The sequence below is a fragment of the Schistocerca americana genome, chromosome 2 (genome assembly GCF_021461395.2).
Source record: "Schistocerca americana isolate TAMUIC-IGC-003095 chromosome 2, iqSchAmer2.1, whole genome shotgun sequence".
Taxonomy (NCBI): domain Eukaryota; kingdom Metazoa; phylum Arthropoda; class Insecta; order Orthoptera; family Acrididae; genus Schistocerca; species Schistocerca americana.
This window is the reverse complement of record NC_060120.1, coordinates 326,545,233-326,556,854: the sequence shown is the minus strand read 5'-3', so window position 1 is coordinate 326,556,854 and position 11,622 is coordinate 326,545,233. Positions and strand designations below refer to the sequence as shown.

The window sequence follows — 11,622 nt, the reverse complement described above, 5'->3', positions numbered from 1 at the left end:
CATCCTGGTTGTAGAAGAAGGAGAGGACAACCATGTGTGAGATGGCTGGAAGATGCAGAAGCCGACCTGAGAGCAGTGGGAGTGAGGAGGTGGTGCAGGCATGCTGAAGGCCGAGATGATAGGAAATCTGTGATTGAGGAGGCCAAGGTCCTCAGAGGACCGTAGTGTCATGGAGAAAAAAAAAGAAAAAATGAACCAACCGTCCACCATAATGAACAGCCATCACCAAACTGTAGTCAAGAGGAAAGTAGATCACCCTGTGGAACAACATACAGCTGAACACAATATGCTTGATTTCAATGGCTGCTTTACTACCCAAGTTATCTGGATCCTGCCTCCACTACTGGCTTTTCTGAGCTGTGCAGATGGTAGTTATCCTTACCACACATTCTCCACTCCCAAAACTATCCTAGCCTCAACCTGTGGTAACAAACTGTTCCCAAACCCTCCACTCAACAGTTTCCACCCCCTCTGTCATATCAACTCCTCCTTATTCTCATCTCCCACCTTCCTTGTTTGCCTCCCTCTGCCAACACACCTGCCTGTCTTTCCCCACTCCTTTTTCGCTCTCTTTTCTCCAACTCCCTGCACCTGTTGGCAGGTAGTCCCTGCACACTCCACCAGACAGTACTCCTTTCTCCCTCCATCTGAACACTGCAGTCCCTTTACTTTCACCATCCCCTCCAGACTGCTGATTCCATTCTGGTCCGACCTGTGAAGTTGGCAGTTATATGTGCGTGAAGCATGCTTACTTAGGTAAAATTGAGTGATGTGCGTTTCTCTTTTTTTTTCTTCTAATGAAGGCTGTGGCCAAAAGCTTATGTGATATGTAAATGTCTTTTAATTGTGCCTGCCTGCAGCTTAACTCGTCACATTTACAATAAGTGACAATCTATCTTTTTCTGCATATGTAAGTTACTTTATTTTTGTTGTTCTTAAATTTTAACACCATAATATGTCCAGTATCTTTGTAAAGAAGATCTGCAGATGAATAAAACTACTACTACTAGAACTGCTACTGCAACAACATCATCATCAACAACAACAACAACAGCAACAACAACAACTACTACTACTAAAACTACTACTATTCCATGGTGGGGTCATTTTTTTAATTAGCACCTTTTGGGGGACTATGCCAAAGGCTTTATGTGTATGAAGTTGTGTTGCAGAACTAACTGTCTTAGTCTCGTAGCAGTTATACACTTTATCCATAATGCTTTCAACCACTTTAACTATAGATAGGCTAGACCTGAAGCCATATTGTGCAAAACTGTAGGGTGGTTACCCTTAATGAGAAAGTTGTTAAATTGTCAAAGGAATTAAAAGATCATAAACTAGAGATAATTTCCATATGTCGAATAAGCTACTTGAAGGAGTAACACATTTTATTGTGCTGTAAATTTTTTATGAATTTATGGCTCATAGAAAGTGTCTTTCCTAATCTTTAAAAAGATCCAAGGTGCTTCCAGTTTTTAAGAATGGCAACAAATCTCAGCCTGATACTTATTTAACAAATCCTAGCATTGTGTATCATCAGATGATTATTATCTAGAATGGAATAAGATATTATGTACCTCACAGTTTGGTTGCTCTTGTTGAGAAACATTTTATCAACACTCAAAGAATTTGTTCTCACATAAGTCATTTTTACCACCTGAGTGAGGCCTGCAACTGTATTGACCATTCTGTATTGCTCTCTAAATTGGGGCATTATGAAATTTGTGGAAAAAATTTAAAGCTGGTCAAATCAGAACTTTATAAACGAAAGCAGGTTGACTTACAGAGATCAACTATGAAAACCATTTGAGGCCCAAGAGGGAGTCCTATAGGGATCAAAATTTCACCTCTCCTAAGAAAGTTCATAAGCTTGATTTAATGCAAATAGTTTACTATTAATTGGAACAAAATAGCGAGAAAAGAATATGTGGTCCAGTCTATCAAAAACTGTGAATGTAGAGAAATTAAATTTAACAATATTATGAAAAGGACAGTTGCAGTGACAAGCGGACCCTCTTGAAATACACCGAGGGTCTCACTTAGGCCTTCACTGACGATAATTACCCTCCCAACCTTGTACAAATGCAGATATCCCATGCCTTATCTCTCCAAAGTCCCCACATCTGGCCACAGAGGAGCACTCCCCTCGTTATTCAGTACTGCCAGGGCTGGAGCAATTGAATGATGTTGTCCATCAGGCTTCAGGCTTTTGACTACCTCTCATTGTGCTCTGAAATGAGGAATGTCCTCGTCCGGTCACAGGTATCACCTGTCCCATCAAAAGCAGTGCTACCTGTGAAACCAGTCATGTGATCTACAAGCTAAGCTGCAACCACTGTGCTGCATTCTATGTGGTCATGAAAACAACAAACTGTCTGTCCGCTTGAGTGTCCACCAATAAACTGCGGCCAAGAAACAACTGGATCATCCCATTACTGAGCACACTGCCCAACACTGCTTTACAACCTGTGCCTTCTGGATCCTTCCCACCAACACCAGCTTTTCTGAATTGCACAGGTGGGAAATCTCCCTTCAGTATATCCTACATTCCTGTAACCCTCTTGGCCTCAACCTTTGTTAGTCTCTGTCCTTACCCTCTAGCCCCTTCCCTGTTCCCATTCCAGCACTACACAGTCCTCTATTCCACCAACGCACCCAGTCATTTTAACTCTCTCCTTTTCCGCTTACTCTCCCCTGCCTTCTGTCTAACCTCCTGCCTGTACCTAGCTGCCCTACCCTCTCTCCATCTCATCCCTGTATGCTCCCACAAGCAGCACTCTGCTGTTCCCCACCTCTACTCTGCTATCCCTCCCCCTCCCAGCCCCAGCCTCCTCCTTACCCCCACCACCAAGTTGCGTCTCCCATCATGTACTGCTGCTTGCAGTGTGGCCGCAGCAGCCAGAGACTGCGGACATGTGTGTGTGTGAGTTGTGATTGCCCGAGTGTGTGTGTGTGTGTGCGTGTGTGTGTGTGTGTGTGTGTGTGTGTGTGTGTGTATGTTCTATCTCTAAAGAAGGCCTTTTTGGCCAAAAGCTCATTTACTGACAGTCTTTTTATTGTGCCAATCTGTGACTTAGCATCGCTGCTATATGGTGAGTAGCAACTATCCTTTCATAATATTGTTACATTCGATCCTGGATTTTCCATTTTAAAACTAAATGTAAAATTTTTATGACTAATACTTTACAACAAACTGCATGGATCTCTCTTTTGTTGAATGCACATGACTTAGGTTATCAACGGTGAAGTAACTGCTTGTGGGGACTTGTGGCCTGTGTAACTTCAGAATATGTGGGAAGAGAATATTTGAAATATGTGTTAAGGAATGGCTTTTGTAAAGGAGACATGCAGAGTAATGGCAATGGCAGAAAACAGGACACACTGTAAGTCTTTAGTAATCAAGTATAAGACCTTAACAGTAACTGATTTATGTATTTTTGATGGTGGTAGATACAGACTTGCTGAACTACCAAACATAACTGTAACAAATCAAAGCCTTGAGCAGATTGTTTACATCTCTTGGCTTACCACAAAATGAATGATCAAAACCATGTTTACAGTGTATAGCAACCAGACTGTATAATAAATTCTCTAAATACACCCAAAATATTCCAGTCAAATTGCTTACAAAATAGCTGCACAGTTCCTTATTATCAAATCCATTTTATTCATTAGAAAAATCCCTTCATATACCCAATATCAGTTTAACTTTGTCATAAATTATGAGACAGAATTGATGGTCAGTATTTACTTTCAGAAGGCAGAATCTTTAGTAGAATTAAAAGTGCTGATACTGTCCTAGCTTTTGGAATCATTACTTCCTTCATTGGAGAGACAAGTGGAATAGATTGTGGAAGGTTAGAAAGGAAGGGGAGGTTACTCAGACCCCAATATGAGATGGACACCTGTGCAGCAAGGACGAGGGTAGACAAAGATGAAGGGGAGGTCAGAAATGGTACTTCAGTAAGGAATGAGCTTGCTCCAGTCCAGGGATAGTAAGGACAGAGGGAGAGTTAAGCATACATAATAAAGTCAAATCACGTGATAACGACTTGATAATACATCAAAACCATTAATGATACCACTTGTGTTCCCTGAAGCTACAGTATGTAATAAACATTATTCTGACAAGGTGGTCAATGTTTATCCCTGTGGCAGTATTCCTAGTCTATGCAACAAAGATAGATTAGGGAGAAGGGAAACACATGAAATGGTCCAAAATGGACTTAAAAGTGAGTGAATGAGTTTCAAGCTATTTGAAAACACCTCAGCAATATGTTGCAAGAGCTGCTTGATACAATACTTTGATCATGCACTTTTATTTTTCAAATAAATAGGCTGTTTCATTTACTTAAGTAGATACTCTGAACCATAATAAGTCATTTTTTATATGATTTTGAAGTCAATTTGAATTGCATAATTAATTGTTATGTCATTAGGAGGACACATGTAAGTAATGTTGCCTTTTGAGCTCTGTAACATAATTTTCAACAACTTTATATCCAAGTAGTCACTAATATTACTTTCATCCATTGGTAGGAACAGGTATTGTCAATTTTTTCAATTGCAGTTAGGGTTATTGATTTATGAACAATCGAGTTACAAAAGAGATATCACATATATGGTAATTGTAATGTTTGAAATGTGTAACAACTCTATTTACCATAATGTCAGCTTGCTATGTTGTTGGCTAACATAATGTATCTAATTACCTTGTGATTACTGTAATTCACAAAACAAAATCAGGTTAATAACATAAACCAAATGTGTATTTGGGATACTGTATTATAAACTGAAATTCTCTTCACAGTAAAAAAATAATGCACTCATATTTGCAACAGGAAACATGTAGTTTCAGTGTAAGTAACAAAAAAATGTAATTAGTATTGCCGGCCGAAGTGGTCGAGCGGTTCTAGGCGCTACAGTCTGGAACTGTGCGACCGTAATTAGTATTGGTTATTGTATCATTCCACTTATTTTACTATGAAAACAAGATATACATAATCATCTTCGTATCACATTCCATGCATTTTAAATGTAACCATCAGAAGATTACATTTTTTGTAATTATCAACAATTTCTGTAATTGTAATTGGCAAATTTAGGATAAGCAACAATACATCAATTGTTAGCAATAGTATAGAAGACTAGTGAGAAATTGTGTTTGGGAGGCCCAGTATGATGTAAGATTTTGAGCAGAAGCCCTAATGACTTTTCACGTCTTTCAAGAGTCATAGTGTTCTCTGACCTATTTTCTCTTACAGGGTGTTTCAAAAATGACCGGTATATTTGAAATGGCAATAAAAACTAAACGAGCAGCGATAGAAATACACCGTTTGTTGCAATATGCTTGGGACAACAGTACATTTTCAGGCAGACAAACTTTCAAAATTACAGTAGTTACAATTTTCAACAACAGATGGCGCTGCGGTCTGGGAAACTCTATAGTACGATATTTTCCACATATCCACCATGCGTAGCAATAATATGGTGTAGTCTCTGAATGAAATTACCCGAAACCTTTGACAACGTGTCTGGCGGAATGGCTTCACATGCAGATGAGATGTACTGCTTCAGCTGTTCAATTGTTTCTGGATTCTGGCGGTACACCTGGTCTTTCAAGTGTCCCCACAGAAAGAAGCCACAGGGGTTCATGTCTGGTGAATAGGGAGGCCAATCCACGCCGCCTCCTGTATGTTTCGGATAGCCCAAAGCAATCACACGATCATCGAAATATTCATTCAGGAAATTAAAGACGTCGGCCGTGCGATGTGGCCGGGCACCATCTTGCATAAACCACGAGGTGTTCACAGTGTTGTCTAAGGCGGTTTGTACCGCCACAAATTCACGAAGAATGTCCAGATAGTGTGATGCAGTAATCGTTTCGAATCTGAAAAATGGGCCAATGATTCCTTTGGACGAAATGGCGGCCCAGACCAGTACTTTTTGAGGATGCAGGGATGATGGGACTGCAACATGGGGCTTTTCGGTTCCCCATATGTGCCAGTTCTGTTTATTGACGAAGCCGTCCAGGTAAAAATAAGCTTCCTCAGTAAACCAAATGCTGCCCACATGCATATCGCCGTCATCAATCCTGTGCACTATATCGTTAGCGAATGTCTCTCGTGCAGCAATGGTAGCGGTGCTGAGGGGTTGCCGCATTTGAATTTTGTATGGATAGAGGTGTAAACTCTGGCACATGAGACGATATGTGGACGTTGGCGTCATTTGGACCGCAGCTGCAACATGGCGAACGGAAACCCGAGGCCGCTGTTGGATCCCCTGCTGCACTAGCTGCGCGTTGCCCTCTGTGGTTGCCGTACGCGGTCGCCCTACCTTTCCAGCACGTTCATCCGTCACATTCCCAGTCCGTTGAAATTTTTCAAACAGATCCTTTATTGTATCGCTTTTCGGTCCTTTGGTTACATTAAACCTCCATTGAAAACTTCATCTTGTTGCAACAACACTGTGTTCTAGGCGGTGGAATTCCAACACCAGAAAAATCCTCTGTTCTAAGGAATAAACCATGTTGTCTACAGCACACTTGCACGTTGTGAACAGCACACGCTTACAGCAGAAAGACGGCGTACAGAATGGCGCACCCACAGACTGTGTTGTCTTCTATATCTTTCACATCACTTGCAGCGCCATCTGTTGTTGAAAATTGTAACTACTGTAATTTCGAAAGTTTGTCTGCCTGAAAATGTACTGTTGTCCCAAGCATATTGCAACAAACGGTGTATTTCTATCGCTGCTCGTTTAGTTTTTATTGCCGTTTCAAATATACCAGTCATTTTTGAAACACCCTGTATGACTCTTACAGGAAACATCATGTGCAGTGAAGCAACAAAATGATGATAAGTTGTGGTCAACATTTATTATTTTGAACAAACTGAATTGCACCCACCACATTTCAAGAACATATTACATTTCAGCAACAGTCTTCAAAATTAATATTTTGTAAAGATATTTACTTTGAATTATATTCTGTTGACAACATACATCCCCAGCAAAGTGGTTACATTGCAACACCAAAAGATATTTCTGCAAGAGACATATACAGTGAGAAAAGTGGGGCTGAATTTTTCTCTGCAGATAATTCAATGAGCAGTAGTTTTAATCATATAGAATACTGATATTTGGTAACTAGGATTTTCTTATACCTTGTCCTTATTGGGGCCCTGTTTAGAGATGCTTTTCTTTGTAGTTATTTTCACATTGTATCATATTTGTTTTCTCTTTCCATCAGTACGTAATGCCTGATGGTATGATATAAGAGAAAATACACTAACTGTTTGTCTTTTCTCAGATTTTCAGTATCATAGTTATTACATAAATCGGATAGTCACTATCTGTAAGTAGGTAAAAAGTAGTGCTAAAGTTGTGTCTCCTGCGTTAGATTTTCAGTAGAAACAGTTTATTTAGCGTTCACTTCAATGCAATAGTATCACAATATTGTTATTTTTTATTTTCTTTAACATAAATTATTTTACATTGTTACCTATAAATATAAGACATTGATTATATTTTCTTAAAAAATTATAACACATAAGTAAAATATCACATTCTTCCAATCTTTTCATTTGGAACTTCTATTATTACCTTAAAATATATTTCTTGGAAAATTACCCACACAACTACACCTATTCAACTACACACATAGTTAGTGGAAGACTAGTGATCCACATCATTACAGATGTGTTTCATGTTTAATAAAAATTAATTAATTTCCCTCAAAATTATACTGAAGTAATGCAAATTGTGGAGACAGGACCTCCTCTGGTGTCAGCTACCTGCCAATGTATGAAACAGAATAATAACATTTCATCAGTTATATTTCTCTCAATTCAAAGGATCATAGAAAATATTGAACAGGCACAGGCTTTTAAGGAATTTAGATAAGTACAGTTTAGGGAAATTGTAACACAGAGACCACACGGAAAAATATTTTCTTTAACTACTGCACATAGGCAGTCTGTTGCACCTTGCATACCACACTATTCTTTAAAAATCAGGAGAAATCCACTTTAAACAATGCTTACTCATTATATTGACTTACTATGTTACTGTCTTAAGTTTATAGAAATAGAATTAATTAATACTTCATGATGTATACTGAAACATTTCTTATACATTGATGTCCAAAATTAAAGCAACAAACAGGAATTTTGCAAGGTTGCATTTATTTTGTCACAAAAGAGTACAAACAGATGACAGTAAAGTAGAGACAATATAAAATACAGAACTTAAACAACTGCAACATGCACAATGGTAGACAAAAATGTTCTTAGTTATTTCCAACTTAACGGATTTGCATACATATTTCGACAATTGGTTAATGTGATTAGTTTGGGGTTTGACCACCTCTGGCTGCAATACAGGCCTGACTATGATGGGGCATGCTGTGAGTGATGTCATCAATCTCATGTTGAAGCAATAACACCCTAATCTACGATTTAAGTTCCAATGGCCTGGGGCCAAAATGCAAACATGATTGTCCAGCCTTCCAGCCATTCCACTGTTCAGCAAATTGATCCAACATTGTACCAATTGCACACCACTTATGGATCGGCCTGACATTGTACCAATCACACACCAATTGTGGAATGTGAGTATGTGTGTAAGATCCAACTGATTTAATTCTGTGAAATATTTGATACGTAATAACAACATCATATAATAACTGTGTTAGAAGTACCAAAAAAGATTTATTTCAATCAATACCATATAATATAAATCTGTACAATTTATTTCCAATTCCTGACTACATCCACAATTCACATAATTAGCACTCTTACAAAAAGCAACAACACAAATCAATAATCTTCAAAGATGTGATATTGTTTGAAACATGTGGGTACATTTAATGGAACTTAGCCTCTCTTGCATTCCCATGTTTTTTCACTAAGTTTTTTATTTTTCATACGAACTTGATTTCCTTGATTTTGATCCCATTGGATCAATATGCTTGGGAAAAGGGGCCCAATTTTTCATGTACAAGCTCTCTAATATATCTCCATATGATATTCGTTCTTGTCCTTTACAATCTGGTTTTGGTATCTTCTTCAGAAATAATTTGTTATTTCAATCCTATAATCAATGTAACTTTGTTTATTCCCTGTTATTTATTTTGTTGCACAAAATGTACAGATTGAAAAGACCAATATTTAACAGATAAAACCAAATTTTTTTTCATGACTGGGAAGCATGCTGTTATTTTGACTTGGTGATCAATTTCAGTTATTCTCTAGTTGTACTCAATAATACAACTCAGCTTAATAGTATGATTGGATTATTGTGTAATCATTCCTACTGTTTTGTGTTTTGTCATCATTATACAAATATCTCACTTACGTTTCCATTTTACAGTGAGTATTCAATTGCAGCTCCTCATTCTGTATTCTCCCAACTTTAATTTTAATTTACAGAAAGCTTTTGACATATTCTTTCTGTTCACATGTACAATGACATTTGTTTTGTAATTGTGCAATAGTGTCATAAATAATTTTGGTGTTGAGTATCAATTCTCTAGATATAAAGTGTGTTCTCAAGTTATTGCTATGGCTTTAAAATATATATAGGCCATGGTAAGGTAAACTGTGATGATAGTGCCACTGAAATCTGTTGACTGGGGTAGTAGCTCTTAGCCAACTCTTCAGTGGCACTATCATCACAATTCATCTTATCATGGCCTATATATATTTTAAAGCCATAGCAATAACCTGAATCTGGCTCACATAATTTGTAAAATTTAATACCAAATCATGCCTTTTTATGGACTGAATTGTTTGTAATGTATGCATCAATTATATTTCATGCATACACTTCGTTCAAGTTTTTGATTCAGATACTTGGTGACGGGTCTTATTTTTCTCGGTTTGTCTGTATTGGCACCCAGATCATTAATTGCAAAGTGTAGACATCTTGTAATTTACAGATACATATTTTAGTTGCATTGTTCTTCTAAATATGGGTGTTTCTATATCAGCCCCCTTTGACCAATTCAGTTGAATTCTTGGTTTTTCCTCTGCACAATTATTATGGACAATGCAAAATATCTTTTAATTTTATACAATCCACAGGAAATCATTTGTTGTCTATTCTTTGTATTCTGTTTGAATTTTTTCATATTTGTTCTGCATATGAGTGTGTCTCAGTTACAATATTCTCCCAGAAAATGTTACCAGGTAAGTTTATCTCTTTTATGCCACAAGTCATTACATAGCTCCATAGTTTCAGACTTTCATATTTATTTCCAAATCCAGAGCTTTGGTAGTTGACCATCAGTGGTATCATTCTCAATAACTAATCACCTGTATTTCCTCATACAAGACATATGATGACATTATTCCACAGTTGGTAGCAGAATTATGAAAATAACTCAATGTTGTCATTTTTTTTTTTTTTTTTTTTTTTTGCGTGTGAATGTGAACTACAGTGATACGTAGGTGAGTGTGATTCAAATAGATAATGAGAATCTGTCACAAGCCTGGCCTGTGTTGTGTGTAGTTGGGCATGTCTCAAGTCATGACTGCCAGGTCCGTGCAGTTTACATTTCATCCCGCTGATGTACCATGGGCAAGGGTCATGATAATCGCATTGGCCCCAAATACCCTATCTGAGTCACACAAGGGATTATAAGTGAAGGGGTTAGTAAATTTGTTGCAATTCAACAAAGAAAAGTTGAGGCTAATGTTACATTAGCAGGTTTTTGTGCAATTTTCATCTATTTTGAGCCCCAAATACCATTGAAATAACAACAATTTTGTGATTTGAATACTGTTAACTGTTAATTAATTGCCTTGAAATTGTTCACTGAAGAAGCTAGTTTCTGTTGGGACATCATCAGTATCGTTTGAAATTCTCAACAGAAGTCCCACAGAACAGGTAATTTATTTGAGGCTTATTGCAATATGATTTGTATTCTAGTTACAGGAGTCATTTGCACAATATACTGTAACAACATGGAACACATCAATTTGCAGTATGGGAGTCATTTGGAAAATAGTTAATTTATAGTAATTAATAGTTAATAGACCATTTGAATGACTCTTTTATTGAAATTATGTGGAACAAGTCAGTTTACAGGATATGTATACATGAATAGTATTAACATTAATGGATGCATTGCCATTTTATTCGTAATCATGCAACCACACTTAAAAACCAGTTTTTTAAAATGAAATTCATCAATAGAATAAAAGGAGTTGTCCAAGAGAAATGATTTTAATTAGATTTAAAACTTGCTTCACTACCTGTCAAGACATTTTATGAGGGTGAGTCAAATGAAAACCTTAAATATTTTTTTAAATATTATTTATTGTGCAGAAGTGGTACGAAGATGTATCATTTTTAAACATAATCTCAAATGGTTCAAATGGCTCTGAGCAATATGGGACATAACATCTGAGGTCATCAGTCCCCTAGAACTTAGAACTACGTAATCCTAACTAACCTACGGACATCACACACATCCATACCCAGGGCAGGATTCGAACCTGCGACCATAGCAGTCGCCCGGTTCTGGACTGAAGCGCCTAGAACCGCTCGGCCAAAGCGGCTGGCAACATAATCTTGCCCATGCTCAATGCAAATCCTCAACTGCTTACAAAGTGCATAAAT

General features: G+C 37.6%; 1 protein-coding gene across 1 annotated transcript in view; it reads right to left on the bottom strand.

Moving 5' to 3' along the window:
• Window positions 1–7,445: 7,445 nt before the first annotated feature.
• The window catches only part of LOC124593995, an 81,106-nt gene continuing 76,929 nt past the window's right edge, over window positions 7,446–11,622 (bottom strand). The window contains exon 6 of the mRNA XM_047132346.1: window positions 7,446–7,793. The gene's annotated coding sequence lies outside the window, so the exon portion shown is untranslated. The remainder of the gene's footprint in view (window positions 7,794–11,622) is intronic.